Source organism: Natrix helvetica (genome assembly GCF_964273705.1).
Source record: "Natrix helvetica genome assembly, chromosome: Z".
Lineage (NCBI taxonomy): Eukaryota > Metazoa > Chordata > Lepidosauria > Squamata > Natricidae > Natrix > Natrix helvetica.
In genome coordinates, this window is record NC_138554.1 from 6,139,326 (window position 1) to 6,165,931 (window position 26,606).

Genomic DNA, 26,606 nt, shown 5'->3' on the forward strand with positions numbered 1-26,606 from the left:
AGCACAGGCGAGGGTGGGGGGGAACAGAGCAGCCACCTTGAGGGGAAAAAGCTGCTTTTTCTTCTTTTCTTGCTGCTTTTCTTTCCCCTGTGCCAGCAGCTCTCTTCATCATTTGTCTATTGAGTGTAGTGCCCAGGATCCTCTTTAATAGAAGGGGAGAATTTAGCAACTGGACTCACACCTGCCATTGTAAAAAGGGCCCAATCTTTACACAGGACAATGATAAGGGAAGGTTTTTTGACACAGGAGCACACTTGAGCATCCCCCCACCCCCACCCCAATCTCTGCCCGTTAGTGGCAGAGCAACTTCTCCCCTCACTGGGTGTTATCCAAGGGGAAGCAGCCAGAGCAGGGAGTGGTGAGGAAGCCTTGTGCAAAAATGCATGGTCCACACAGGTGAGCGGGGACATTACGTTATGTGGGTCGGCACTCGAGTTCGTGTGATAGCGCGCACGTATGTGCTTTTGGTACCCGAGGCGAAAAAGGTTCGCCATCACTGGTATAGGGTTTCCTGCCTAAGCAGGGGGTTGGAATAGAAGACCTCCAATGTTCCTTCCAACTCTGTTATTCTGTATTCTGCAACATTACTTAGAAACTGAGGACACCAGGAAGGCAACTGCTTTCTGGAAGCTGTTTCTTCAGTTCTTTATACCTTGTTTTCTTGGCTACATTGGGCTGGGAACAACAAGAAGTGGAAGTCTACAATTCACTTAACCTATCATTTGACCATTATTCAGACAGTAATGTCTGTACTCCTAAATACAAAAGGGTAGCAAACAGTTTCTCAAGAAGAAGATGGAAAAACAGACTTCCTACATTTTGAGAATTTCTCCCTCAAAGGCATACTACCATTATGGCAAAATCAGGGATAGCCTTCTGTTCTTCATTGATTGATTATGACTCAGACAGAAGTATCTGATCCTTGGAATTGTCCCCCAAATGAAGAGGGAAGCAAACAGATTCTCAAAAGGTTGGAGAAATAGATTTTCCACGTTTTCAGAAACTTCTCCTTCAGATGTTGAGTACAACTAAGACAAAATGACTGATTTCCATTCTTTGTTTTTTTTTTTCATTCCCGATAATATAGCTTCACAAATTTCTTAAAGGCATGACATTCAATAATTCTCTTGGCGATGTCTTGACATTTTACGATCAAAAGAACATGGAAGGTGGATTTGATATCACAAACATAGTCACTTTTCCCAACTCCACTTTCCAGAGACATAAGATTGGAAAAGTGGATCCTGACGCTCTCCAAGGACAGGAATTAGTCATTAATGAGGACACAATTGTTTGGCATAGATCATTTAACCAGGTATGAAATTTTATGACCTATTATTACGTGACAGATTAACAGAGTTGGAAGGGACCTATTAGGTCATCTAGTCCAAGCCCCTGCTCAAGCAGGAGACCCTACAAAATTTCTGACAAATGGCAGTCCAATCTCTTCTTGAAAGTCTCAAGTGATGAAGCTCCCACAACTTCCGAAGGCAACTTCTGTTATGTGGGTTGATTGTTCTCACTGTCAGAAAGTTCTTCCTTATTTCCAGGTGGAATCTCTCCTTGGTCAATTTCCATTCATTATTCCTTGTCTGGCCTTTGGGTGCTTTGGAAAATAGCTTGATCCCTTCCTCTCTGTGGCAGCTCCTCAAATATTGGAACACTGCTATCATATCTCCCCTGGACCTTCAATTTGCTAGACTAGCCATGCCAGTTCCAGTAACTGTTCTTCATATGTTTTAGGCTCAGGTCCCCTAATCACCCTGGTTGCTCTTCTCTGCACTTTTTCTAGAGTTTCAACATCTTTTGATATTCTTTTGGCTTGGAAATTTACTGTTCCTCTTCCTGGAAAACCATGAGGAAGAGCCAAATTAAAAAATGACATTTTTCCACTTGAAATATGGAAAAGTAACTTCACTAATGTTGTGCACATGTTTAGAGTTTCCCCAAATAGCAGACCGAAAATGTGACAGAAAATGAATGAATTGAAATGACTACATTTCCTTGGTTAAATGAAACTTCGATGTGATTTAAAGCAATTTGAGAGAATAGAATAGAATAGAATAGAATAGAATAGAATAGAATAGAATAGAATAGAAGAGAAGAGAAGAGAAGAGAAGAGAAGAGAAGAGAAGAGAAGAGAAGAGAAGAGAATTCTTTATTGGCCAAGTGTGATTGGACACACAAGGAATTTGTCTTTGGTGGATATGCTCTCAGTGAACATAAAAAGACAAGATACATTCATCAAGAATCATAAAGTATAGCACTTAATGATAGTCATAGGGTACAAATAAGCAATCAGGAAACAATCAATATCAATATAAATCATAAGGATACAAGCAACAAAGTTACAGTCCTGCAGGATTGATTGACTTAAACCATCTGATCAAATGGATGAATTGGATTAATTAAACATTCCTGATAGGAATCCAATTAAAAAAGGGAAAATCCAAGTCAAGTGCACTCACAAATTCAAACTGCTGATTTAACGTAATTTTGAGTTGGTCCACTTTCTCAAATTCAATTTATTTCTTGACCCTTTCATATATATTATGGATAGGACTTTTCTTTTTTGTTTTAACAGTGTGGCACATTTAATTTATGGTGTAACAACTGCTCATTTCATTTATGGTTTAACAACTGAACTTTATTTGAAACAATAAATCCTTATTTTCCAACATTATTAAATTGATAACTAGGTGCTTCCCATCTCTCTGTGCAATGGATATTGTCAGCCTGGTTATCAGAAAAGGAAGGATGAAGGGAAAAAATTCTGCTGTTATGATTGTGATCCATGCCCAATGGGGAAAATCTCAAATAAGATCGGTATGTTAATGACTTTGCAGATTTTGTTGTTATAGAGATGAACTTGAAATAGCAGCCATTACAAACAAGTACAAACAAGTACATAATATGGATATTTATGTGAACATATTTTGCAGCATGCTTTCAGCTATTTAGTGTTGGATTGCATTTGGAAATTGGAAATGAGGTTTTAAAAGAAACTATATATAAACTATATATATGTACATCTTTGGTTGTTCGGGTTTTCTCCCGTGTAGAATTGGAAATATCTTCACGACGTTTCGATGAAGTCTCATTCATCATCTTCAGGCTGGTGCTTCTGGCTTGGTGCTTCCAGGAGCAATGTGAGATCTCAGCCGGTTCCTCTTTTTAACTGCTAGTGGGGGTTTGAGCTGATTGGGTGGAAGCTTGGCTGCATTCTGATTGGGTGGGGGTGTATTCTGATTGGTAGGGGGCTTGGCTGTGCTCTGATTGGATGGGAGTTTTGCTGTGCTCTGATTGGATGGGGGAGTGTTCTGTTTGGGTGGGGGCCTGGTTGTGGTTGTGTTAGTCTGAGTTGCAGAGGGATTTGAGCTGGTGAGCTGTGTTACTGTTGTTTGGCTTCGCGTTTGTGGTCGTGCCACATCTCCGTGGTGGGCATCTGTTTGCTTTATGTATGGATTGGAGGGGTTTAAAGTGGCTAATAATGCAGCTGTGGTCTGGCTTCTGGTTTCTGATCGGGCTTCTGGTTTGTGGTCATCATCGGTATGGGTTTGGGCTTGCTTTTTGCGTGGATGTGTGATAGTGACATCCTGTGTGGTTTTCGTGAGTGTGGGTCTGGTATCCTTCTTTGTGTTAGGGACTCATTTGTCAGTGAGGGCGGGTTTCCAAATGGCTGGTAGGCGGGAGGTATCATCTCGTTTATTCATGCTGTGTGGTCGTTTTTCTATCTCAATAGCTTCTCTGATTATTCTTTTGTTAAAGTGTTCAATTTTGGCAATAGTTCTGGTCTTTTTAAAGTCTATATCATGTCCTGTGGCTTTGAGGTGTTGGACCAGGGAAGAAGTTGGTTCCTCCTTTCTGACTGAGTTTTTTGTGTTCTTCAATGCGTGCCTTTATTCTTCTGTTGGTTTGTCCGATGTATGTGGTGGGGCAGGTGGTGCATGTGATTTCATATACTCCTTGATTTTCTAACTCTATTTTGTCTTTGGGGTTTCTTAGGATGGTGGATATTTTTCGGTTTGTGTAGAATGCTGTCTTGATGTTGTGTTTGTGGAGGATCTTGCTGATTCTGTCTGTGGTGCCTTTTATGTATGGGAGGAGGGCTTTGCCATTTTCTTGTTCACTGTCTTGGATTTTAGTGGGGTTTTCTTTTTGGATTAGGTTAGTGATATTGTTTCTTTGGAATCCGTTGGATGTTAGTACATTGGTGAGAGTGTGTAGTTCGGTTTTGAGGTGTTGTTCGTCAGCTAAGCGTTTTGTTCTGGAGATGAGTGTCTTGGCTACAGAGTTGATCTGTGCTGGGTGGTAGTGTGAGAGTGTGTGCAAATAGCGGTTTGTGTGTGTTCACAATGAAGCCCAACCCCCTTCCACAGCAACTCATGAAACAAACAGTACATAACATATCAGACAGGACCCTCACCATAGCAGAAACCAATGTCCTTTCCAAAGGATTCAACTTTGCAGTTGACCCCAAACACATCCCCACTGAAGACATCATATGCAGAGTTGAAGCTACACTCGCTAAACCCAGATGAAGCCAATAAAATCAGACTTCAAGTCACCAACTTCCCCTGCTCCAGCAATCCACCCAGAAGCAACTTACATACACATACATACATACATACTTACATACATATGTATTTCAAGCAAGCTATGAAAATGATGAATGCATCATGAAAACAATTAGTTTCTTTTCTTTTGAAGTACCTTTAGGGATCAGTTATGCAACTATTGCTACTATGCATTTACTCACTAAAATATTGGTGTTTTTTCCCAATTTCAGATATGGTAGCTTGTGTCCAATGCCCAGAAGATCAATATGCAAACCAAGAAAGAAATGGATGCCTCCTGAAAAGTATAAACTTTCTGTCTTATGAAGAACCTTTAGGGTATAGTTTAGCTTGTATTGCTGCTGTGTTCTCCCTCATTACAACATGGGTGCTGGGAATTTTTATTAAGCACAAAGACAGCCCTATTGTGAAAGCCAACAACCGGGATCTCACCTACACTCTCCTCATCTCCCTTCTGTTCTGCTTCCTCTGCTCTTTGCTCTTCATTGGACAACCTGGGAGAGTCACCTGTCTCCTCAGACAGTCTGCATTTGGTCTCATATTCTCATTGTCCATCTCTTGTGTGTTGGCCAAAACCATCCTTGTTTCTCTTGCCTTCAAGGCCACCAAACCAGGATCTCGGATGAGGACATGGGTGGGGAAAAGACTGGCTGTTTCTATTGTCCTTTTCTGCTCAATATTCCAAGCAGGCATCTGTATTGTGTGGCTGTCAACCTCTCCCCCATTCCCAGAATTAGACGTGCATTCACTCATCAAAGAAATGGTTCTACAATGCAATGAAGGGTCCGTCTTTATGTTTTATTGTGTCCTGAGCTATATGGCCCTCCTTTCGTTTGCCAGCTTCATTGTGGCTTTCCAGGCTCGTAAACTGCCTGACAGCTTTAATGAAGCCAAGTTCATCACCTTCAGCATGTTGGCTTTCTGCAGTGTGTGGGTCTCCTTTGTCCCAACCTACCTGAGCACCAGAGGAAAAGCCATGGTGGCTGTGGAGATCTTCTCCATCTTGTGCTCTACTGCTGCGCTCCTAGGATGCATCTTTTCCCCCAAGTGTTACATTATTGTCTTGAGGCCTGATTTAAACAACAAGGAACAGTTGATAAGAAGACATGCTTAACTATTTTTTCATTGTTTGATTATGTTTTTAAGTTGATAAGAGTAAATTTCATCCAGATTACAAGTTAATATCTAATTTATTCATATTAAAGGGTGTTTACCATTCCAATGTACTTGTAGTTCTGAAATCTAGGTTTATGGGAAATTCTATCAAGTTGAACCTTTTCCATAATGATATTCTAGGATGTCTCAGAAATCAATCTTTGACAATTTTCCAACTGTTTCTTTATGTTCTCTGTGAAGATATAGTTACATTTTATGAATTATTCAATGTAAATATAAGTATAGTGATGAAATTTAAAATGTGAAGTTGGATCCCCCCCTCTCTATTCAAACATTTATCCTTTAAAAGTGAAAATGTAGGGGTGTCTACTTGTTTGTCACAGATGTAACGTAAGTTAATTAATCCATTTTTTATAATCAACCAATTATTTAAATGAAAAGAATATTCTGATTATTGGAAGGATGATCTAACATGTGTTTGGTTGAGCTTGGTCCTTGTTGATTACCAGCAGGATGCCTGCTGTCTTATTTCATCTCCTTCAATTCTTTCATGAAACCCAGAAAGACATCCATGAAAGATTACATAAATATGATCCAATCCACAATCTCAACTTTCCCCTATTCCAAGCAGTGACCCATGGTTCATATGGATCATGCAGCTAATCAGCTTGAACAGTCCATAGTTTTTATGATACCCTTCTTGCTGCATTAGTCAACAATGGGCAGATTGATCTCTTAGGTTTTGCCTCCTGCCATTGATAGTGCTGCCAAATAATCTGATGGTAATCAGGGTATGATGTTGTTGTGGTCCACCGATGGCCTCTGGAGCTGGCAGTGGAGTTGGACAGTGAGGAGGTTGGGGAGGAACCTGGGCCAGTCCTGGAGTTTGGGGAAGGCTTGGATGGGGTCTCTGTATCAAAGGCAGAGAAGGGGCTAAGACCATCTCAGAGTTATGTGCTGCCTTGGGAGCCTCCAGAGTCTGACATCAGCAAGGAAGAGGAACAGAGGGAACCTGTTCCCAGTGCATGGATGCACAGAGCTGCCAGAAGGCAAGAGCAGTTAAGATCAAAGGGGCAACTCAGGAGTAAGGCTTGGAGTTGATTGGCCCCTCCCATAAGACATAAAGGAGGAGCAAAGGCATGTGAGCCTTGGCAGGAAACAACTTTGTTCATTCTGGGCAGTTTAAATTCTGAAGCTCTGTTTTGACTCTGTGCTCCGTGTGGCCTTGCAAAGCTAATTGGCAATTAGTTCTTTGGTAGCGTTTCAAGGGAGCTAAATGTGGGTGCTTATCAACTTCGTCCCAAAAGACTTTGGCAGACTTCTGTTGGACTCTTTACAAACTATTTGCTACTTATTACAGGCTGTGTACGAACATAATTCACAGCCATTGAAATAAAAAGAGAGCTTTTGGGACTAAGTGTGGGCTTTTTACTGTCTCAGGAAGCCTAGCTCAGAACAGATATCACCATGAGAAAGGAAACAACAAGAGCCCTTCCTCACCCCCCCCTCCAATTTTCAATCCCATTGACATTTGCAAATTATCACCTTCTACTGTATTCCCTGGGGATTTCGGCAAATTGTCTTTGTGTAAAATCTATCCATGGTTATTGTAAGAGGTACAGTTAGTTTCCATAAGCAAGTGCCATTTTCTTTCTCTTGCCTTGCAATCTTCTTTGTTCTTACCTTGATCTTATGTCCAGAAAAGTTTCAGAAACTTTGGGCTTTGAGAATTGCATTATCTACGTCGATCTACATCAACCATCACATGGATGCCAACTTGTTAGATCACACTAAGCTTAATCACTGTACAAGGGGCTGGAAGAAAGATGTGATCTTGAAAATGGGATTAATTTAATATACAGAGAAAAGCTGTCATAGTCCATTGTCTTCCCTAAAATGAAAAAGCCAAAATAAATCAATCCTCGATTTATGACCTTATTTGAGCCCAAAATTTCTGAGACATTTACTCAATGAGGTTTGCCCCATTTTGCAACCTTTATTGCCTCAGTTGTTAAGTGAATCACTGCAGTTGATAAGTTAGTAGCCCAGTTGTTAAGTAAAACTGGCTTGTTCGTGGACTTGTTCTCAGTGTTTCGGCTGGAAGCCATCTTTTGCATGGGGCCTTCAGGCCTTCCACATTTAATGATGTGGGAAATTCGGAGGGGGGATTATATGGAGTATGGGAGATATATAGTCAAAATACATTCCGTTCTCAGAAAGTCAAGGACATCTTGGCCTGCACCTGGAGGGTTGTGACCGGGAGGCATCTCCAGTTGGGACAGTACTTGATTGGGCCATGTGATGGACATGTGGGTGCTGGGAAGGGACTTGAACTTTCTTTTGGATAGGTGAAACCTGTAAACTTTCCGATTCGGTCTTCTACTTCAACCCCGCTCAAGCAGGAAAACCTATGCCATTTTAGAGAAATCGTTGTGTAATCTCTTCTTAAAACATCCACTGTTGGAGAACACAAAACTTCTGGAGTCAAGTTGTTTCAATGACTAAATATTCTAATTGTCTAGGCTTCCTCTCTCCTTGCTTAATTTCCATCCATTGCTTCTTCTTCTACCTTAAGTTTTTCTGAAGAACAGGTTGACCCTCTTTTCTTTGTCATTGCTCCTTAGATATTGGAACACTGCTACCCTATACCACCCTTCATCCTTCTTTTTACTAAGGCATATCCAGTTCCTGCAACTATTCTTCATATGTTTCAGCCTTCAGCCCCCTAATCATTTTTGTTGCTTTTCTTAGAATGTAGAGATCTTCATAAAGACCACCCCAAATATCTAGCAAAACCACGAGATGCCAGAGTACCACCACTGTCTTTCGCTTATGGACTTTCAGGTCATTGGAGAAGAATATCTTCACCTCCAAATAATAGTCATAATATGCATATACACATATACACTACGTATGCATATGCAGATACACACACACATATATGTATATACATACATACATACATATATGTATTTACATACATATAAACATATATATGTAAATACATATATGTATGTATGTACATATGTATATATATATGTGTGTGTGTGTGTGTGTGTTTGTATACACTTGTATGTATATGCATATCCCTTAAAAAAGAGGTTGAAAATCTGGGTGCATCTTATACATTGAATACAGCATTTTTTGCCTCTGAAATCTCGCCCCCTTCACCAAAATGGCCATGCATAGCCTCTAGGATGCTTTTAGAGAGGTCCTGGTATTCATGCCTTTGTTTTTGGGGAAAAAAAATGTGCCCATTTTCAAGAAAAATGGGCCATTTGGGGGAGGTTTGCAGAGTGCAAAAACCTTTCTTTATTTGCCTCTTCAAAACCTTGGTGCATCTTATACTCTGGTGCATCTTATACTCTGAAAAATATGGTATATGTATGTGTGTGTCTCTGTGTGTGTGTGTGTGTAAATATACGGGACATAGTCATATGCATACACACACACACACATATATGTTTGTGTGTGTGTTTGTGTGTGTTTGTGTGTGTTTGTGTGTGTGTGTGTGTGTGTGTATATATATATACATACATACACATACATACATACATGTGTTGTATTTGTACTGATAAATAAATAAAGGGAGACTAGTATAGATCTATTTTGAGCTAATTAGCTCTCATCAGCTAGCCATACCCTTACTGGGATTTGAACATACATACATGTGTATATACATACATGCGTACATATATGTGTGTGTGTGTACATATATATATGTGTGTGTGTGTTGCATTTGTGTGATAAATAAATAAAGGAGGACTAGTATAGATCTATTTCAAGCTATTTAGCTCTCATCAGCTAGCTATACCTTATTGGGATTTGAATCTGGGCTGTTTTTACATATTAGGCAGTTTTATTAGCCTATAAGCCACAAGCTCTCCGCCCTTATCAGCTGAGCCAAGGAAATAATTAATTGTTATGTCAAAGCACCTGGTATGCCCAAATATGGCAGGGAGCATACCGCTTCCCTTTGTTTTCTGCCTGGAAGGCTCCTAGGGTGGAGCTGAAAGGTAAAAGGGAATGTGTGTTAATCTCCAAATCTCCAAAAAATCTCCAAAATCTCCAAATCTCCAAAACTGAACACTTCAACAAGAGAAAAATTATGGAAGCTATCGAAATAGAGAAACACCCCCACAACATGAATAAACGTGACGATACTTCCCGCCTACCAAGCATCTGGAAACCAGCCCTACTCAAGAAACGAGCCCCACCCACCACCCAGGCCATTACAACACAAAACAACAATGGACACACAGCCAGCACCAATCAGCAGCAATCTACCAATCATAATGCAGCCACACATCCAATCAATCCACTTGCTGACACAAAGCCAGCACTCCACACACCCCCACCAAGATTTATAGAAAGACGGCAGCTCTGACCACACTTTAAGCTCAAAACACCAGCCGGAAGATGGAGAGTGAGACCTTGCTGAAATGTTGCCAAGACAATCTCAGTCTTACATGGGAAAAGACCCAAATACAGGGGTTGTACATATACATACGCACCCACACACACATACATACACGTATACATATATAGTACATATGCATATATATGATGGAGGCTTAGCTCCTATTGTAACTTATATAGTTACAAGATCATGGTTAAAACAACAAACGAAGCTGGTTGATATATCATATGTGTCTGTGAGGCGGAAGAAGGGGGATGTGTGGGAGGAAGCTGGAGAGAAAGCTGTTAAAGCAATATCAGACAGCTCCGCATTCTTCCCTAGATGAAGCATATTATCTGCATCTTTTTCATTCAGGATTAAGGTCCAGGCATAGGACAGAAATGATATTGGTTGCACTTATGAATAATCTCTGGCATCAGTGGAATAGGGCAGTAGTGGGATCCTTCTGGTTTAACAACCAGTTTGGTGTGGACTGTTTGCACAGTCTTAACATAACCTACCTTCCACATTACTTATGGGGAGTAACACCGCTGAGGCACAGCAATCGCTCTGTCGTGTGAATCAGCTGGGAGGATCATCGGAGCGAACTGGTTCGCTTCTCAGCTGATTGTCAACGCTACCGGTTCTCCCAAACCAGTCTGAACCACCTGAATCCCTCCCCTGAAATGGGGGTTGTACATCTCTTCTTGTCCTACTCGACTTCTTGGTGTCTTTCAGTACCATTGATCATGGTGTCCTTCTGGATCAGCTCATAGAATGGGTTGACATGGTATGGTGCTGGTTTTCCTCCTTTCTTCAGTGTCAATTACAGTAGGTAGAGACAAAGGAGTAGAGATCCTCTCCGTGTGGAGGGACATTCAGCAGCTCTCCCATGGATATACAATGGGATTCTTAAAAGCAAGGAACAGGTAAGAGTAACAGGCCCTAGTAAGACCACACCTAGAATACCGCATCCCGTTTTGGTCACCACGTTACAAAAAAGATGTTGACTCTAGAACTTTAACTTTAACTGTTATTTGATTTCTAGACCGCCCCTCTCCCAGAAGGGACTCGGGGCAGTATATAGTCATATTAAGAACAATAAATATACATAATATAAATATAAAATAATTATAGGTGTGGCTGGAGGAGGTAGCAATAGTTTACTGTACAATAGTTAAAGTTAGATTTAAAATTTGGAATTTAAAAATACATTAAAAACATCCCTAAAAACTATCCCAGGATAAAATATTTGCCAGGAGGTATAAATGGGACTATAAATGGGCCAGGCGGAACGGGTGGGTCTTAAGTTTCTGTCGGAAGGAGCGGAGGTCGGTAGTAGTTCTGATATCGGGGGGGAGGTCATTCCAGAGGGTTGGGCCCATCACAGAGAAGGCTCTACTCCTAGGCATCGCCCATTGGCATTGCTTGGTGGACGGCACCCGGAGGAGTCCCTCCCTGTGAGAGCAAATTGGTCGCAGGAATGTATGCGGTAGGATGAGATCCCGCAGGTAACTATGTCCTGTGCCATGGAGGGCTTTGAAGATGGTAATCAACACCTTGAAACGCACCTGAAAAACCACAGGCAGCCAGTGCAGCTCGCGCAGGAGAGGTGTTATGTGGGAGTACCTAGTACTCCCCATGATAGCCCGCGCGGCCGCATTCTGAACTAGCTGTAGTCTTGGGGTGCATCTCAAGGGGAGCCCCATGTAGAGAGCATTGCAGTAGTCCAGATGGGACGTCACCAGCGCATGAGTGACTGTGCGTAAGGCGTCCCGGTCCAATAGGGGGCGCAATTGGCGCACCAGGCGAACCTGGTGGAACACCCCCCTTGCCATGGCTGCCACATGGTCATCCATCGATGGCCGGGCATCTAGGAGGACTCCCAAATTGCGTGCCCGTTCCACAGGGGGCAGTAGCTCGCCCCCTATGGCCAGCGATGGAGTCCACTGGTTGAACCGAGGCGCCCGTAACCACAGCCATTCTGTCTTGGTGGGGTTGAGCCTGAGTCTGTTGTCCCCCATCCAGACCCGAACGGCTTCCAAACACCGGGACATCATTTCGACAGCCTCGTTGGGGTGGTTTGGGGTGGAAATGTACAGCTGAGTGTCATCAGCGTACAGGTGGTATCCAACCCCAAAACCACGGATGATCCCACCCAGTGGCTTCACATAAGTGTTGAACAGAAGGGGCGAGAGGACCGACCCCTGCGGCACCCCACAAGTGAGCGACCTCAGGGTCGACCTCTGCTCCCCTGCCAACACACATTGCATCCGGTTGGAGAGGTAGGAGCCGAACCACCATAAAACGGTGCCCCTTACTCCCATCCCCTCCAGCCGGCACAATAGGATACCATGGTCGATGGTATCAAAAGTCGCTGATAGATCTAATAGGACCAGGATAGAGGAACAACCCCTATCTCTGGCCCTCCAGAGATCATCAACCAACACGACCAAGGCCGTCTCCGTGCTGTGACCGGGTCGGTTAATCGGTTTCCTCCAGGTGCCGTGGGAATTGCTGTGCCACCACATTCTCTACAACCTTTGCTAAGAAGGGAAGGTTGGAGACAGGACGATAATTAGCTAGTTCTGTCGGGTCCAGGGAAGGCTTCTTGAGTAAGGGCCTCACCACCGCCTCTTTCAAGGCGGCCGGTAAGGACCCCTCGCCCAGTGAACCATTCACTAGACCCAGGAGCCAGCCTCGTGTCACCTCCCAGGATGCCAGTACCAGCCAGGAGGGGCACGTTTCCAATAAACATGTAGTGGCTTGCAGCCGCCCACGTAACCTGTCCAAATCCTTGGGGGCAACAGAGTCAAACTCCTCCCAGTATGGTCCCTCAAGACTCGCTTCTGACAACTCCTCTGGTCCACTGAAGGGGGCCCATCTACTCCGGATCTGAGCAATTTTGTCCTGCAGATATTCCCCAAACTTCTCTGCTCTGCCCTGTAGAGGGGCTTCCCGCGGCCTCTGTGATAAGAGGGAGCGGGTCACCCGAAACAGGGCAGCAGGGCGGTTATCGGCGGATGCAATAAGAGCGGCACAATGTCTACGTTTGGCCACTCTTAATGCCACAAGGTAGGTCCGTGAATAGGCTCTTACCTGTGTTCGGTCAGATTCGGAGCGCGAGGACCACCACCTGCTCTCTAGGCATCTCCTGTGGCGTTTCATCACCCTTAGGTCCTCGGTAAACCAAGGAGCCAGGGTGGTTCGTTGCCACAGGAGAGGCCGCAAAGGCGCAACCCGGTCCAAGGCTCCAGCAGCCGCCCTATTCCAGGCGGCCACTAGGTCCTCCGTCCGAGAGCGGGTCAGGGCTACAGGAAGTGGCCCAAGCTCCATCTGGAACCTATCCGGTTCCATCAGGCGCCTGGGGCAGAACCATCTTGGACAGTCTGGTTCTGCCTCCCCGCGGCGGGGGGTAGCGCCAGGGAAGTCGAGCCGAAGAGATGAGTGATCTGACCATGACAGGGGGGTAACAACCAATTCCCGTATTCCCAGATCACTCGTCCACTGCCCAGATACAAAAACAATGTCCAGCGTGTGGCCACCCTCGTGTGTGGGGCCCTGAATTAATTGGGTCAGGTCCATGGCTGTCATGGAAGCCATGAACTCCCGAGCCACCTCAGACGCTTCCCCCGTCGACGGCAGGTGGCGGTGGCGGCGGTAACAGCGGTGGCGGCGGCAGAGGAAGAACGAGACGCCGCTACTAAGCGAGACACCATCACTAAAAGCCCCTCTGTGGCAGCAGAGGTGGGTCGGGACGCCGAACAGCCTGGTGAGAGCCGTCGGAGGGCGGAGCGGGGGTGGAGAGAGGCCCGAGACGCCGGAGGCGGATGGAAGGCCTGCAAGAGGGCCGTAAGTCAGCCGGAATGGTGCTTGGGCCTCTCTCCGCCCCCGCTCCGCCCTCCGACGGCTCTCACCAGGCTGTTCGGCGTCCCGACCCACCTCTGCTGCCACAGAGGGGCTTTTAGTGATGGTGTCTCGCTTAGTAGCGGCGTCCCGTTCTTCCTCTGCTGCCGCCACCGCCGTTACCGCCCCCATCGCCGTTACCGCCGCCGCCGCCATTATCGGCCTCCAACTGTAACCGCGATCCCCATTCCAGCCGGTGCCTTCCTCGTTCTTCCTCTGGCTATTCGACCACCCTGACGGACCAATTTAGGTCCTAAAGAAAGCCAGGGTGGTCGTTGAGTCTAAATCCCGGCCCATGGGTGGAAAAAGGGCCGGCAGCAACCCCTCCTCCATCAAAGAGCTCCGTAACATTTTCGGAGCTCAGAAGTCAACCGCCATTCCCGGAAGCTCCTCCTCCTCCTCCTCCTAGAAAAAAATGCAGAGAAGAGCAACCAAGATGATGGGGAGACCTGAGGCTAAAACATATGAAGAATGGTTGCAGGAATGGAGCATGTCTAGTTTGATGAAAAGAAGGACCCAGGGAGACATGATAGCAGTGTTCCAATATTTGAGGGCTATCACAGAGAGGAGGAAGGGTTCAAGCTATTTTTGCAAGGCGCCTGAATGCCAATCAAGGAATAATGGATGGTAACTGAGATTCAACCTAGAAATAAGGAGAAATTTTTGGACAGTGAGAAAAATGAACCAACAGCCATTTGTTGGGAATGGTGTAGCGTCTCCTGCTTGGGCAGGGGGTTGGGCTAGATGACCTACAAGGTCCCTTCCAACTCTGTTAATCTATGTAAATCTACAGTATCAACTCCACTTAGAACAGTTGTCTTGCCCTGATTATAGATCCTTTCAGATAGATCCGGATCAGGTCCTGTAGCTTAACCGAACTGATCTGTTGTGTTATTCATTCCATTACAAATGGAACAATGCTCTCATTTCCCAAAAAGTTCTGGGGAGTGATACTAGGAATCATCTGTTCTACTAAATTAGTTCATTTGTGTAAGTGTTATTGTCAACCTGGCATGAGCACAAAAACATTTTTAGTTGAAAAGTGGAAAATGACCAAAGTTTTAATCCTCAAAGTGTAGCTTTGTGATGAATTGAAGTACCCTTCTGAACTTTTCAAATTATGGGAGAGAAAATGCTGAAGACATACCTCCTCACTGGAATTATTTCAATGATAATAATTTTCTCCCTTCGTCAAAACTGTAAACAATTGAAGAAGACATTAGGGAAAAGAAATAAATATATATAAATATATAAAAGGACTATGCCATGGAGACTGAGGAGTAGAAGAAACTAACATAAACATCCTGTGATTTTAACTGCCCCAAATTAAGTTCTGTTGCTGGAATACTTTTGCAGTATTATCACTATAAGACGATGAATCAGGGCTAAAAGTTAGTCTTCAGCCTTGCTCTTGAAGGAATATTGAGGCTGGTGAATGCAGACCAACATGGGAAGCTCCTGGTGGTCGAGGGTCTATACTTAGAGAGCATTTTCTGCCCAAATGTTCATTCTTCTCCTGTTTCCACTCTTCCAAGTGGAGTCTCTGCCGTGTCATCCAGGAGAAGCCATACCTGTTCCAAATGAATGGTACCAACAAGGAGACTTTGTCATCGGTGGGATGGTATCCATGGCTAACTACCAATTTAATGAAGTTTCATTTCAGCAGCATCCCTCTCAGGAGTATTTTGGCAACCCAGAGTAAGCAATTCTGATCGTTCACATATTTATTTATTTCATTTAGTTAGTTAGTTTGTCAAAGCATGTACAGGTTACAGATATAAGTATAAACATGGACATGAGTGCACGGAAACCGTATAAATAGATGATTACAAATAAGTATTAGCATGGACACGAGCACATAAAATGAGTACAACTCAACGGAGACAGAAACAGGGTCTCCTACTTTAGCATGGGGTTGGATTAGAAGACTTCCAGTGTCTCCTCCAACTCTGTCATTTTCATCAGTTTTCTGAATTTCTTCTCTAGCAGAACATTTTTCTCTGTCATTTCCCTTTCGAGGAAGTTCTTCATTCCTCATTTTCTCATCCATCCACTGTGGTTTCCTTTCATTTAGCATCCACTGACCCAGAATGCTGAGTCCCAGGATCATTTCCCTTTAGTTCAGTTCAGTAAAGATGGCAATAGGGTTGAAATGGCTGCTCCTCAATTGTGCTTGGATACTGACCGAAGCACCTCCATAAGATTACGGGAAAGTGGCGAGAATTAGAAATGTTGAATGAGACATATATGTTTTCCTGTTTTCAGTGTGCTAACAAAATTCTACCAGCATGTCCTTTCCTTGGTCTTTGCTGTGAAGGAGATCAATGAGAATCCAGAACTCTTGTCCAATGTCACTCTTGGCTTCCATATCCATGACAGCTACTACAATGCAATGATGACCTATCGCACCACTCTAGACCTCCTGTTCAGGTCACAGAAATTCGTCCCCAACTACAAGTGTGACACCAGGAAGAATCTCATTTCTGTCATTGGGGGACTTAGCTCGGAAACGTCATCCTATATTGCAGACCTTATACAGTTTTACAAGATTCCACAGGTAGGATCTTTGAGAATAGAAAAATCCCCTCCTCCTTTCTTTTTTTTTCCAAATACGGGCAATACAAAAATAAAATAAAATAAATTGATTATATTCTGAACAATGCCCACATAGCCCACAATGTGACCAAAATTGTCAAGGAATATTATTGAATTGAATTGAATTTATTCGATTTGTTAGCCGCTCCCTCTCCACGAAGGGACTCGGGGCGGCGTACAATAAATAAAAACACATATTATGCAATTAAAACATTTCACGGAGGAGGTATCAAAATCACATAGTACAATACATAGGAATAGTGATAGTAGAATTAAAAATTAAAATACCCCAATATAAAATTACAAATTTAAAAGATTGCCAGGAGGGTAAAGATGGAACTATAATTGAGCCAGGCCTGCTAGTTGAAAAAGGTGGGTCTTGAGTTTTGAACGGAAGGAGCGGAGGTCGGTAGTAATCCTAATGTCGGGGGGGAGGTCATTCCAGAGGGCTGGGCCCATCACAGAGAAGGCCCTACTCCTGGGCGCCGCCCTCTGGCACTGCTTAGTGGATGGCACCCGGAGGAGTCCCTCTCTGTGCGAGCGAATTGGTCGTACGGATGTATGGGGCAGGATGCGATCCCGACTTGAACCCTGACAATAAATTTCAAAATTTAAAAAAAGAGAGAAATTGATGATGATGATGATAGTACATAATAGGTATTTATTTGCTTTTAGCTCACGTATGGGTCATTTGCCCCAAAGGATATTCACAGTGCTGAGATTCCCATCTATTACTCCATGGTTCCAAATGAGTCCTCCCAATACATTGGGATTATCCGACTGCTTCAACGTTTTGGGTGGAGATGGGTTGGGCTCTTTGCAATTGATAATAGGCACGGAGAATATTTTCTGCAGACCATGGAGTCCCTCTTTTCCCAGCATGGAATCTGCTCTGCCTGCACACAAAGGATTCCCTTTTTAACCCACTGGGACAATTTATCCGAAATGATCCTTATAGGGGAAACTCTTTACAACCACATAGCTGATGAGAAGATCAATACCTTTATCATCTGCGGAGAGACGTTGATGATTGCATGGATCATTAATACGATATTCACGTTTGATCCTAGACATGAGCAGAGCTCCTTGGGAAAGGTGTGGATCATGACTGCCCAGATTGTCTATTTGTTAACCGGCATGCAAACGAGATGGGATCGGCAGGCTTTGGACGGTGCCATTTTCTTTACAATTCACTCCAAAGACATTCCCGAGTTCAAGGAATTCCTGAAGGTCATAAAACCACCTTGGATTCAAGAAGATAGTTTTTTCCCACTTTTCTGGGAACAAGTATTTGATTGCTCATTGCCAACTCATACCTTGACCCTTCCGGACAGTGACACTTGTACTGGAAAGGAGAGGATGAAGGATATTCCTAGAGCTCTTTTTGAGCTGGAACTCTCTGGGCACAGCTATAGTATCTATAATGCGGTCTATATATTGGGTCAAGCTTTACATGCCTTACTGCGATCGAACAACAGGCATTTTTTGAGGCATAAATTATCAGAATATCAAGGTTCACAACCATGGCAGGTGATTTGTGTGCTACAAATACTTTGCACTAGATAACAGTAAAGTTAAGAATAGAACAACAGAGTTGGAAGGGAGATCTTCTAGTCCAACCCCGTGCTTAGGTAGGACACCCTACACCACTTCAGACAAATGGCTATCCAACATCTTCTTAAATATTGCAACATTAACAACTTCTGGAGACAAGTTGTTTCACTGACTAATTGTTCTAACTATCAGGAAATTTCTCCTTAGTTCTAATTTGCTTCTCTCCTTGATTAGTTTCCACCCTTTGCTTCTTGTTCTACCCTCAGGTGCTTTGGAGAATAGCATGACTTCCTCTTCTTTGTGGCAGCCCCTGAGATATTGGAACACTGCTATCATGTCTTCCCTAGTCCTTCTTTTTATTAAACTAGACATACCCAGTTCCTGCAACCGTTCTTCATATGCTTTAGTCTCCAGTCCCCTAATCACCTTGGTTGCTCTTCTCTGCATTCCTTCTAGAGTCTCAACATCTTTTTTACATCGTGGAGACCAAAATTGAAGTTAGGGTGCATGCTTCAAGCAGAGAAGAAGCAGATATTAATGTCCATCGATCATATTTATCTTTATTTGCATCATCGCATTTATAGAGATGATGTTTGTAGAAGTAGAACTGGTTTGATGGACTATAGTGAACAATCAGATTCCCAGGAAGAAGGGAACACATTCCAGAAAGTTGAGGGAGACAAGAGACTTACAACCCGGATACTGAAAAAATGTTGTCGTTGGTTTTAATTTCACAGTAATACATTTTCCATTTTATTTCCTGGACAACTTCAGGCGGTAACAATTAAAACTTGAATTAAGACATTGGTCCCCATCCTTTCTGGCTCCATGGATTGACACTGGGGGAAGTGGCAGAAGGGGAGATGGTTTTGTATGCACAATCTACTGTAAATCCCCCACATTTGCAGATGAAGATTCATGCACTCCGACACCACTTGCCCGGCCCGGTTCACAACAGGTTGTGGACTAATACCAATCCACAGCCCAGGGCTTGGAGACCTCTGAACTACGATGCAGCTTCTGGTTTTTCTGAATATATCTATTCAGGGATTTCATCTATTGATGAAGATAGTAAATGAATGCTCCTTAGCATTGGTGGGATGCAACCAGTTTAACAACTGGTTTAACAACCGGTTCGGTGATTGCATGCTTCAGTTTGTTGTAGAAAAGAAGGGATTAGGCCGAGCTCTTCATGGCAGGAAAGAATTTATTAGGCATAGGTTCAAACAGCCAGAACAGAGCAAAAGCAGGTTTTTATACTTCAAATTACGTATACATTAACTGGGTGTTACATGTGCCATACATGGTCCTGAGAGGAATTGGAAAATGCCTCGTACAGATATTTGAGTATAGATTACAGAAAGAAAAGGGAGTTACATACATCTAACAAATTGTGCAGACCTTATCATATTCTATCTATTGCATTTGGGGTAGAAAAACAGGATACACCCGTCTGGGTCAGTCTGTACTGCTACAGATAAAAATACCATCTGTCATCTCAGCAACTCCTTCCTGGCAGAAGGAGGAACTATAGCCTTGACCAACATTTGGGGCCCTTAATATCAAGAGTTATTTAGCCTGAACCAAAGTTTTGGCCTAGCTCAAGTTTGCCCGAACCGGTCTGAACCAGCTGAATTCCACCCCTGTTCCTTAGCTGTTGTTCAATTCTTACCACATCCTCAGCAACCGTACATCTATCAGAATAACATGAAATGAAAATAGATGGGAAGTGAGGAGCAGGTTTGAAAATAGTTTCATCATGTTTTTTTTATATGCCTCTTCCTGGGACTAGGCTCAAAGGGTTGTGCTAGCCTAGAATCCACCCTACCTTTTATTTGACTATTCCTTAAATGGAAGTACTAAATCCTTCTTATTATGGTACCCCTGTTCTGACCCAGGCTTCCCAAGATCATGAAGCAGACTCCTCGTCCCGATCAAACCTCTTTTATTTAGGTTAAAGGAAATTCCTCTCCAGCAAAGTCCCGGCCAACAGTCTTTCATGAGATTTCACAACTACAGACTTTTATCAGGCTTGGAGAGTTACAGACCAATATCTTTCCAACGCCATACTGTAGCCGCAATTACTTGGCAAAAAGTCGGGAACAGAACTTCATCCTAATGAACTGAATTAATTGTCTCTTATTCCTTAACTGTTCCCTTCTCCTGGCAGTTCTGCGCATGCACACATTGGGAACAGGTTCCAGCTGTTCTTCTGCCCCACTGATATCTGACTCCAAAGGCAGCTGATAACTGTCAGACGGCCCTGGCCCCATCTCTGCCTCCGACACAGAGCCCTCATCAGAGCCTTCCCCAGAGTTCAGGACTGGCCCATATTCCACCCTAACCTCCTCACAGTCTGAGACTGCCACCAGCTCTGCTGGTGGGCCACAACAACCCCCTATGTTGGAGGAACTAAACAATTTCTCACGATGTTGGACAAATAGATTCCCTATGTTTTCAGAGTTTCTCCCTCAAAAGTATAGCACAACTATGACAAAATTACTCATCTCTTACTACTCTTTGTTTTCCGTTATTTTATTTGTCCCAATAATCTAGCTCCACCAGTTTCTGAAAGGCATGAAATTCAATAATTCTCTTGGAGAGACCTTGACTTTCTATGATCAAAAGAAGATGGAGGGTGGATTTGATATTATAAATATAGCTGTCTTTCCCAATTCCACTTACCAGAGAGTAAAGCTTGGAACAGTGAAACCTGATTCTCTCAAAGGAAAGGAATTAGACATAAATGAAGACATGATAGTTTGGCACAGATCATTTAACCAGGTATGGATGCAAAGAGACTTTGTATGACCATTGTAAGATGGGTAGATTTCAAATATATTTTTGCACAATATTTATTATATCTCCCTGAAAAACTGAAACAAAAATGTGAAAGAAAGACACATGCATTTAAGTGACTATATTTCCTTGTTTGAGTGAAGCTTCATCAGAGTTGGGATTGAAAGGGAATTTGATTGAGTCATTTTTTTCTCATCGCATGAACTGAATTAATGAAATACCCCATATTAAAATCCTGATAATTTAAAAACCTAGAAATCCAGATCAGATATGTTCACAAATTCAAATCAAAGTTCCAATTGAAATGGGCCAACTGTATTTTCAAATAAATGGATTTTTGACCCTTTTGTAAATCCTTTTGTTAGGATATTTCTTTTCATATAATGGAACATTTTCTATTTCCAGTGTGTTAACTAATTTTTTCTTCAAAATAATACATCTTCATCGTCCAACATTTAATGTTGATAATTAGGTCCTCCCTGTTTCTCTGTGCAATGACTATTGCCACCCTGGCTATCAGAAGAGGAAGAACGAAGGGAAAAAATTCTGCTGCTATGATTGTGTGCCATGTCCAAAAGGGAAAATTGCCAAAGAGATGGGTAAGCTAACAGAACGCTCTGATTTTGTTGTTATACAGATGAAGTTGAAAGTTCAGACAGACTTCCATAGTAATCAAGTACACCACTGAGCCGTGATGGTGAACCTCTGATGGCACACACAAGCCGTTGCCCCAGTTCGGCTCAGCTGCGCAGGGGCACATACCTCGCACCAGACAGCTGGTCTTTGGGTCTCTGTTGCAGATGCCTTAGGGGCGGGGTGTATTTGGGGGGCATGCATGCATGTGCAGGGGATGCATTTTGAAGGTTCAACCACTTGCTTGCTTTGGGCACTTCAGAAAAGATGAGCCATCATTGCCATAGAGGCATACAGGAGTGCCAAAACAACCAGACATTAAGATATTTCCCCCCATGCCATCACTCTGCTAAACAATTAATACAATACAATACAATACAATACAATAGTAGAATTGAAAGGGAGGTCTTCTAGTCCAACCCCCTGCCTAGGCAGGAAACCCTATACCATTTCAGAGAGATGGCTATCCAACATCTTCTTAAAGACTTCCAGTGTTGGGGCATTCACAACTTCTGGAGGCAAGCTGTTCTACTGATTAATTGTTCTAACTGTCAGGAAATTTCTCCTCAGTTCTAAGTTGCTTCTCTCCTTGATTAGTTTCCACCCATTGCTTCTTGTTCTACCCTCAGGTGCCTTGGAGAATAGTTTGACTCCCTCTTCTTTGTGGCAATCCCTGAGATATTGGAACAATGCTATCATGTCTCCCCTAGTCCTTCTTTCTCTTAAGCTAAACATACCCAGTTCCTGCAAACATTCTTCATATGTTTTAGTCTCCAGTCCCCTAATCATCTTTGTTACTCTTCTCTGCACTGTTTCTAGAGTCTCCACATCTTTTTTACATCGTGGCGACCAGAACTGAATGCAGTATTCCAAGTGTGGCCTTACCAAGGCATTATAAAGTGGTATTAACACTTCACGTGATCTTGATTCTATCCCTCTGTTGATGCAGCCTAGAACTGTGTTGGCTTTTTTGGCAGCTGGTGCACATGGCTGGCTCCTATTTAAATGGTTGTCCACTAGGATTCCAAGATCCCTTTTACAGTTACTACTTCTGAGCAAGGTACCACCTATACTGTACCTGTGCATTCCATTTTTGTTGCCTAAATGTAGAACCTTACTCTTTTCACCATTGAATTTCATATTATTAGATAGTGCCCAATGTTCAAGTTTGTCAAGATGCTTCTGTATCTCAAGCCTATCCTCTGGAGTGTTGGCTATTCCTGTCAGCTTGGTGTCATCTGCAAATTTGATGAGTTCCCCATTTATTCCCTCATCCAAATCATTGATGAAGATGTTGAAGAGTACTGGGCCTAAAACAGAGCCTTGGGATACTCCACTGCATACTTCCCTCCATGTAGATGCAGTTCCATTGAGGACCACACCTTGAGTAGTCCAACAATATTAATTAAAATTAATTCCTACAATACTGTCATATCCCTTAGAATAGCTAACTACGTAGTAGAGCTAAATCACTATTATCCCTCTCATCTTTTCTATTACCTACTCGTATTCCTTTAACGTCTTATGACTATCGTCTTGTGTTGTACCTTATGATTTATGACTGACTTTATTTTATGATTATGGTCATAGTTTATCATTTGCTGCTTGTGTGTGCACTGAGAGCTTATGCATCAGAGACAAATTCCTTGTGTGTGTCGAATCACACTTGGCCAATAAAGAATTCTGTTTTTTTGAGTCTGTGGTCTGTTGAACTCTTTGAGATAATCTATTTTTTGCTCAGGTTATGCGTTCATGAAATTATATTTGGAAATGGAATGGGGCAATGAAGAAATCAAATTCATTTGTTCATTGAAAATGATATTATTCTGAGCATAGAATTAATTCTATGTCTCATGAACCTGGACTGACCTAAGGAATTTCTTTTCTTCTTACACATTCTTACTTATCCCAAAGGTGCTTTTTCAAGAGACAACTGGACTTCGTTTTTTTTCTCTTGAAGATGTTTGCTTTTCCTCGAAGAAGCATCTTCACTGACTGTCAGTTGCCTCTTGCAAAAACATTTTTGGAACAACCGTGATCTGGATGACTAAGAATCTACATAGATGCATTCCTACTTTCAGTGCTCTGAAAATCAATTCACAAATTATGATAAAGATGAATGCATCATCAAAAATAATTATCTTCTTGTCTTATGAAAAACTTTGGAATCAGTTTAGCCACTGTTGCTACTCTACATTTATCCATTACAACACAGGTGTTGTTTATTTCAATTTCAGATATGGTAGCTTGTGTCCAATGTCCAGAAGATCAATATGCAAACCAAGAAAGAAATGGATGTCTCCTGAAAAGGATAAACTTTCTGTCTTATGAAGAACCTTTGGGGTATATTTTAGCTTGTCTTGGTGCTGTGTTATCCCTCATTACATCATGGGTGCTGGGAACTTTTATTAAGCACAAAGACAGTCCTATTGTGAAAGCCAACAACCGGGATCTCACCTACACTCTCCTCATCTCCCTTCTGTTCTGCTTCCTCTGCTCTTTGCTCTTCATTGGACAACCTGGGAAAGTCACCTGTCTCCTCAGACAGTCTGCATTTGGTCTCATTTTCTCATTGTCCATCTCTTGTGTGTTGGCCAAAACCATCCTTGTTTCTCTTGCCTTCAAGGCAACGAAACCAGGATCTCGAATGAGGACATGGGTGGGGAAAAGACTGGCTGTTTCTATTGTCCTTTTCTGCTCAATATTCCAAGCAGGCATCTGTATTGTGTGGTTGTCAACCTCTCCCCCATTTCCAGAGTTAGATATGCACTCAACAACTGAAGAAATAATTATACAATGCAATGAAGGATCAGTTTTTATGTTTTATTGTGTCCTGAGCTATATGGCCCTCCTTTCATTTGCCAGTTTCATTGTGGCTTTCCAGGCTCGTAATCTTCCTGACAGCTTCAATGAAGCCAAGTTCATCACCTTCAGCATGTTGGCTTTCTGCAGTGTGTGGGTCTCCTTTGTCCCAACATACCTGAGCACCAGAGGAAAAGCCATGGTGGCTGTGGAGATCTTCTCCATTTTGTCCTCCAGTGCTGGGCTTCTAGGCTGCATCTTTTTCCCCAAATGTTACATTATTGTTTTGAGGCCTGATTTAAACCACAGGGAGCAACTGATAAGAAGACATGTTTAAACATTTTTTTTTTTTATTACAAACAGATTGTGTCTGCTTGTTCATATGTAAAATTATATCTTTAATGATTCTTGTGAAGGTATTCATTTCTTTCAAACTCTGCAAATTTATTTCTTTAAGACATATGAGGAAGATGGTTTCTTATGGTTTCTTAAGGTTCTTGGGGAATTAATGTTTTCATAAAGAGCAAACAACATTTGATCAAATACTGTTAGTGGTGGATGAAAAGTTAATTAAGAAACTATATAATTTCTGATTAAAGCTAAAAATGGAAGATGAAGAGGTGAAACAGACAATGATAGTTTGGGCAAAATTTTTTTGTATATACTATAAAGGTAAAGGTCCGCCTTGCACATATGTGCAATAGTAGTGGGCTACTACTGGTTTGGACTGGTTCGATTGAATCATTAGTAGTTTGGCAGCCTATGTCACTGGAATCGGCAGCAACAAAGGCCTGCCATGGCTCCAAACCAGTTCTCCCGGCAGCGTCATAGGCATTTCCATCTTGTTTTTTTGCTTCTGTACATGCGCAAAGCAATTTTTATTGCTCTGTGCATGCGTGTGTCTGTGCAGCGCGCACACAAGCAAACCAGCAGTAGTGACTGCCAGAACCCATCCCTGATGTGCAAGTTGTTCCCAACTCTAGGGGGTGGTGCTAATCTCCAGTTCAAAGCTGAAGACCCAGCACAGTCCAAAGACATCTCTGTGGTCATGTGGATGGCACAACTAAATGCTGAAGGTACACGCAATGCTGTTACCTTCCCACCAAAGGTGGTTCCTATTTTTCTACTTGTATTTTTACATGCTTTCGAACTGCTAGGTTGGCAGAAAATGTGACAAATAACGGGAGCTCACTCCATTATGCAGTGCTAGGGATTCAAACCGCTGAACTGCCAACCTTTCTGATCAACAAGTTCAGTAGCTTAGCCACTGAGCCACCACATCCCTTTTAGATATACTATAGAATTTGATAATTTCCAAAGGCTCTAGGAAAGGAACTATAAATTGACAATGGCAACTACATATAAGAAAAATCTGCATGAAATATTTTATAGGTGGCACTTACCACCAGCAAAACTAGCCAAAAAGTTTTAAAAATATGTCTGCTAAATGTTGGAAATGTAATAAAACTCCAGGCATATATTACCATATGTGGTGGACATGTCTAAAAGCAAAATAATAATAATAATAATAATAATAATAATAATAATAATAATAATAATAATAATCAGTTAATAATAATAATCAACAGTTTCATCAGCCTCTTTGCAAAGTCTACATTTGAAATCCTCTGATGATGCCAAATGTAGACTTTGCAAAGAAGTTGATGAAACTGTTGACCACATACTCAGCTGCTGTAAAAAAATCGCGCAGACTGACTATAAAATGCGGCACAATTCAGTGGCACAAATGATCCACTGGAATTTGTGCAAAAATTATAACATTAAAACAGCAACAAACTGGTGGGAACATAAGCCTGAAAAAGTCGTCGAGGGTCAGATGGTCAAGATCTTGTGGGATTTTCGCATACAAACGGATAAAATACTGGCGCATAATACACCAGACATCACACTGGTTGAGAAAAAGAAGGTTACAATCATAGACATCGCAATAACAGGTGATAGCAGGGTTGAGGAGAAGGAACATGAAAAAGTCGCGAAATACCAGGACTTAAAAATTGAAATCCAACGATTATGGCACAAACCAGCAGTGGTAATTCCAGTGGTAATCGGCACACTGGGTGCTATTCCAAAAGCACTGGAATTACATTTAAAACAGTTAAAACTTGACAAAATCACCATCAGTCAAATGCAAAAAGCTGCACTGCTTGGATCCGCACGTATATTACGAAAATACGTTACGATGTCCTAGGCCCCTGGGTGGGGCC